The following is a 6,455-nucleotide window of genomic DNA, read 5'->3' on the forward strand; positions in this document are numbered from 1 at the left end:
CCCAAACTGAATTATAAAATCATTGTGAAAATTGGATTTGAGTCAAGGCACACTAATAGGAAACAATTAAACATGATTGAACTTAATTCGTTTTAGGAATGAGAAATACTTCCTAAGATATTGCATTTGTGATGAAGCTAGTGGAGAAGTCAAGCATTAAGGCTTTAAGGAAAGCGGAGGCTAGGAGAACTGAAGGCTAGCCCAGGTTTGATATCCAACAGGTAGGATATTCTTGTCTATATCCTTGTTAGCCTCATTTTAAATTATTTTGGCCAATGAAAATGTTTTAGAACAAAACATGTTTAAAGAAAATGATTTTAAAGAAATAACATGAGAATGCTATTAAGTTTTTCCAATGATTTTGGAAATGAGATTTCAAAGCGTATCAATTCTTAAAATGAAATATTTTAAGAAATGATACAATGCATGGTGGCCTTAGAGATCGGGATGTGGGAATCGCATCCTTGGGGGGCAGGTCCCGAAATCCGTACGGATCTGCTTCTTGTTTAGTGGAATGATGGCTCTGTACTTTTCCTAGACAGACATTTTTACCGCTTCTTGTTTAGTGGTATGATGAGCTGCACACTTTCATTATACAGATATTTCTATTGTGAGTATTTCCTTTTCTAAAAAGGGATGATCGGTTCTGGATGTATATCTTCGGACCGTGAGTACCTTTATTTTAAATGCTTTATAAAATCTATATCCTACTGGGCCTTTCGCTCACATTTTTCTGTTTTTAAATGTATTAAACCCCTCCAGGCGACGCGAGGAGTGGTGCGGAATAGGTAGCTATTACCGGTGGTGTGGACTTGATCTCGGGAAGCAAAGAGTTGTAACCCTCCTATCTTTTATTTCAAGGCATGTATAAGAGATTATGGTTTGTAAACTTAAATGTTGCTAGATTGTGGTTGATGTCACATTTACTTATGTTTATATTCATGTATGCTAAACCCCTGTGGGAATTCCTGACATGATACCAGTGATGTGGTTTTAAAACTGGTTTGGTTGAAAATTCCACCACCGTTCTTGAAATTAAATTTCTCTTGAATGCAGGGGCTCGTTTGGAAATACCTGAATGTTTTAGATTTGAAAGGAATTAAATTATTTTGTTAATCACTCTCTCAAACAGGTTTAAGTTTTTAAACGAGCCTCCACGTCACCAACCCCGGTTTAGGGGCGTGACAATCTCTTCTTGAGTTGATCCGGAATTATCCTTATCAATGAATTGAGGGCTGAAATTTAATGAACTATATCCTTATCTTCTCTCTCTCTATATATAGATATATATATATATATATATATATATATCGTGTTATCTAGTAATTTATATAAACCTGTCATTTAGGAATGGTCTGGATCTCCACGAATCCTTGAAATGATGTTGTGCAATCAAGGATAAAACATGGTTTGATCATAGATTCAACAAATAAACACACAAAAAAATAATAATAATAATAAAATAAACTTGCGATTCAATAAAAAAAATCATAGTGATTATACTTTTCTATTCACAAATTTGTTGGTAGAATTAAGGATAAAATCATAATTCATATTTATTATTAAGATTAAGAGTGTTAATCCGGTGGGGGTAGAGAAAGTGTCAATCTTATTCATCAATTCTAAATTAGTGTGTGACCTACACATTCTTACTCTCATTTTAAAATAAAAATGTATAAATAAATATGAAGTTGATATTGATTCTCAATTCTCATTCTCCACTTCTGATAAATAAACGTGCCATTAAAGGAAATAATTCTTTGGGACAAAGAACAAGAAGCCTTCGGAGTTGACTTAGCTCAAATATTCGATAAGTTGGAGTATCGCTCGGTCACCAATTTACACTTGTGAATCAGACGATGTCCTTCCATAATCATGCGTTCCATAATGATCTTTTTTTTTTTTTTTTTTTTTTTTTTGAAAGTGTGCTTTCAAGAGCCGTTTAAATTTCTATAAAAGAGATACATAGAATTCGGATTAAAACTCTATTACAAAAATTCATAATTCTCTATGCCTCTCTCCCAAATACACTGTGTTCTTATTTTCTTTATATGAGTTTTCAGTTTTGCTTACTACAAATTCACCAAGGCCTTTCATGTTCTGAAAGCAATTTGTTGTTGAAGTCGAAGCAATAGAGAGGGGCAAATAACGCTTTTTAAGGAAAGTGTATATCATGTGTCTTTCAAGTCTATGTGCACCGAATAATTATAATTATTTTCTTTAATTATTTCTCTATTAAAACATAAATAAGTATGCAAATGATTCAAATTATAATTTGGGTTGAACTTAAAAATACATTTCAGTGAGAATAATAAAAATAGCAAGTATTAAACTAAAATCATGCAAGCAAAAAGGTAAAAAGTAATTTATACAAGTAAGGAGTTGAAGAAAAAAAATAATATGTAATGAGAACCAATAAAAATACGATATGTAAAAAGGAACAAAAACAAAAGAACAAGCAAGTATAGAGTAAAAACATGCAAGCAAAAAGTTGAAGAACAACTTATATATAATCATGCAAGCAAGGAGTTGAAAAACAAAAAATAAAACACTCATCAACATAATTGGAGAAAAAATATTTTGAAGGGCAAATTATTAGGAAAAAGAATTTTATAAGCAACATTGAAATAAAAATAAAAAACAAAAAATAAAACACCCATGAACATAATTGAAAAAATATATATTTAAAAGGGAATATTTTAGAAAAACGAATTTTATAAGCAAAATTAAAATAAAATTGAAAAAAAAAAAGTAAGAGAGAAAGATATTGATATTAAAAAAAGGGAGAAAGAGGGAAATAGGCCAAGAGTTGAGATGAATTAAAATTAATAGGCCAATAGTTTACATAAGTTAATAAATATGTTAAATTATTATTTTCGTCAATAACTTGTCTGGTTATGAACCATAACTTGACAAGTTATTGTCCATAATTGTCCATAACTTGTCTGGCTATGAACCATAACTTAACAAGTTTGTCCATAACTTATCTGGTTATGAACCATAACTTGACAAATTATGGCCTATTAATTTTTATAACTAAAAATTTGCCTATATACTTTCTTAAGCTTTTTATATTGGCCTATTTTCTACTATTTCTCTTAAAAAAAGAAGCAAAGTAAAAAAAAAAAAAAAAAAAAAAGACAAAAGCTAAGAGGCACACAGTTGAAGTACTAATTTCTCATGAATCACAATACAATCCTAATCGTATTTTGTGCCAAATCTTTTTGGTATTTCATTTTTTAAAAATTGTGTTGAGATTTCTAACCACGCTATATAATGTTTTTCTGTAAAACTTTTTGTTAATGTATGTTTTAAAAATGTTTGTCATACCCTACAAGTTAAAAAGAAATATTAAGTTCTAAAACATATGTATATTTTTCATAAGTTTTCTTCCTGGTATTGCCCTTTTTTTTTTCCTTGAAATTCGTTATATCTGGAGTCTTGATAATTCCTCCCATGTTGATATTTTGTCCTTTAACTAGAGAAAATAAAGAGAGAAAGTAAACGGAGAGAGAGAGAGAGGAAGAGAGAGAGAGAGAGAATGAGACGAGGGAAAGCTAAGATAAAATCAAGATATGGGAAGTTGAAACAAGCAACTCATTAGTATATAGAAAATGAGGAGAAAGAAAAATGAAACGAGTAATTAAAGGGAGAGAAAAAAAATCAAGAAAGAAACGAAAGTGAGAATAACAAGAGATATAATAAGAAAAAGAAAAAAATTTGGAGAATTTGATAGGGAAGAAAAAAGACAAAAATATTTCTGTAAAACATTTACTAAATACCCTATTTCTTTTACCACCAGGAACATTTTTTGTTCTTATTTTTAAAAATAATTACAAAATTAGGACGTAGATAACATGAACAAACAAGTTTGTAGAAAATTCACTTTTTTAAAAAAAGGAGTTAATAACTCTGTTACTCCCAACATATTAAGCATATTGACATTTTGATCCTTAAAATTTAATTTAAACATATTAAGTCCCTAAATTTTCATTTTTTGACAGTTTTAGTATCTTACAGTAAAATTTAAAAAAAGTTTACATATATAGTTACAGTATCTGCAAAATATCATAATTTTTAATAGGTTTTAGTAGTAATAATAATGATAAAATTTTGTATATACATAATTCTTTTTTTAAAATTTTAAATTGTCACCTGTTGACGGTGTAATTTCGTCAACAAGACCTTACCGGATTACCCCACGGTAGCCCGTTGGGTTACCGGTTTGGAACTTATAATTTTATTGAATATGCTGGAATTTATATTTAGGGTTTAGAATAGGTTATGAAGTAAGTGAGATAATGCTTATAAAAGTAAGAACACATATGAATTTTATAGTGGTTCACCCTTCTCAATAAAAGCTACATCCACTGTATTGTATTTCTCTTGTCTTTGTTCTTACAAGTTACATATACATCAGGAAAAAAACCTTTTTCTCTCTCGGGGGCTCTTCCCCTTTTATAGTGGATATTGCATGAGTCTCTGCCCAATGGTAGTCGGTTTGGACCATTTGACCGTGTCTTTCATGGGGTCCGCCCACTCGAGTGGCCTATGGCCTCTTTTGTTCATACCGTAGCCTGCCATTACCTTTTGGACTATTCACTCATCCAATTTGTCCCCCCATTACGGCTCTGTAGATCCCTTGTAGTAGCTAGTGATCTGTTCCAGGCGGTTTTAGGGGCTTGTAATCATTTCATGTGCAACTGACCTTCTCCAAACCTAGACGTAACCTTGGGATATTCAGATGATCTTCCCAGGGGTCTTCCTTGGGATATGGATCCAGTTGCTTGAGCTTTACTGTCTGTGCTTATGTTAACATCTGCCGAGGGTAGCCTCTCTCACGGCTGACTTTATCGTGTTATTTTGCCCGGGCTGGTCTCGCAGACCTCGACTGTTTATAGGGTTAACGGTCTCAGTCTCATACATTCAGCTCTTTCGCCATACAGGAGAGACCAATGAGGCTCAGGCGTCGAGGGCTACATGGCGTGGCAGGCATAGGGCCACGTGTGGCCTGATCGTTGTCCGACGTGTCGATGTGAATTTTCCCGCACAACAGTTGCCCCCCAGGTCGAGGCTTTTCTTCGGACTGCCTCGAGCTAGGTCTAGGGTTTGCTCTGGTTCTCCTTTTGTTTGCTTCAGGCGTGGGAGCCTAACTCTGAACCTTTTTTCGCAATGATGGCCCTGGTGCTTCGGAACCCCTCGAGAAGCGCAAACGTCGCGTCTGTTCAATCGCCACGCTGACATGGCTTTTCGTTTGAATGGATGAACCTGGGCCACTGGATCATGACCTCTTAGCTTCCCACCCTTCCCCAGTCGTTGGATCAAACTCTTGTGCTCCCATCGTTAGATGCAAACGTATCTGATCGGACGGCTGGGGGTCGAGGCCCTTAGGTTAATATAAAGGGTCTCTTCATGTTTGAATCACTTTGAAAACATCTTGAAGCAGTCGAAACTCTGCCAAAATTTCTCTAGGATCATTCCCTTCTTACTATTTCACGGATCTCCAGCGACATTCTTCTCAAGAGCTCGTGTAACTTTCTTGCTCCTGATTCCCTGGTAAGCATCTTTTCAAACTCCATTTCCACCTATTTTGTTTATCGCGTCTGGAATATGGTGGATTATTTCTTAAGTGATGGGAATAGTTGGGAATGGCATGATAGGAGAGGTTGGCACTTGAACTTGATATTATCCGCCATGTCTTGGACTAGCCGTAGGAGTTTTGAGTGATTCTGGGTTTCTTGTTTGGCCTTCTGGGTTAGTTTGAATGGTCGTCGCTTCGTTTGAATAGTCTCCGGTCCAGTTCATGCCTAGGCTCGAACCATCGTAGCTTTAACTCCAATTTTAACCGACGAAACGTCTTAATCTTGTAACACCCTGAAGAATTAATTGAGATTAATTAAGGTAATTGAGATTATTAGTGTGCCTAATCTGATTTAATTAATTGAGTTTAAATAATTCTAAGGTATTTAAATTATTTACAGTAATTTATTTAATCCAGAAGTGTGTATGGGCACATTTCTGGACTGTTATATTTTACACATGTCACTTTCTTTTATTTTTCTTTTCTTTTCTTTTCTTTTTTCTTTTTCCTTTCTTTTCTTTCCTTTTCTTTTTCTTTCCCGTGCGTTTCTCTCTCTCTCTCTCTCTCACACACTTCCGTGCTCTCTCTCCCTCTCTCTCTCCCATTTGTGTCTCAAATCAAAACCGGATTCGAACCAAGAGCGATTTCAAAGAGTTTTCAACGTCAAGAGAAGGATTCGAGGTAAGATTACTGAAAGAACCCCTCTTGAATCTATGTTTTTCGGATTTCAAAACTTATTTTTGGTTCAAAACGGATTTTGATGATTTTGAGTAAAACTAGAGTAGAAATTGGAGATCTTGGGTTCTTTGGACTTGTTTCAGGACCTAGAACCCGGATCTAGTGGTTTCCCTTTGAAATATTTGGATTTGGGACT

At 34.2% G+C, this 6,455-nt stretch overlaps 1 long non-coding RNA gene across 1 annotated transcript in view; it reads left to right on the plus strand.

The window, feature by feature from the left end:
* Positions 1 to 858, plus strand: part of LOC112092762 — an 8,140-nt gene extending 7,282 nt beyond the window's left edge. Inside the window, exons 2-3 of the long non-coding RNA XR_002902739.1 lie at positions 138 to 221; positions 763 to 858. This is a non-coding gene — a long non-coding RNA (uncharacterized LOC112092762). The remainder of the gene's footprint in view (positions 1 to 137; positions 222 to 762) is intronic.
* Positions 859 to 6,455: the final 5,597 nt, after the last annotated feature.

The sequence above is a fragment of the Morus notabilis genome, unplaced genomic scaffold, assembly GCF_000414095.1.
Source record: "Morus notabilis unplaced genomic scaffold, ASM41409v2 Scaffold29, whole genome shotgun sequence".
Classification (NCBI taxonomy): Eukaryota; Viridiplantae; Streptophyta; class Magnoliopsida; order Rosales; family Moraceae; genus Morus; species Morus notabilis.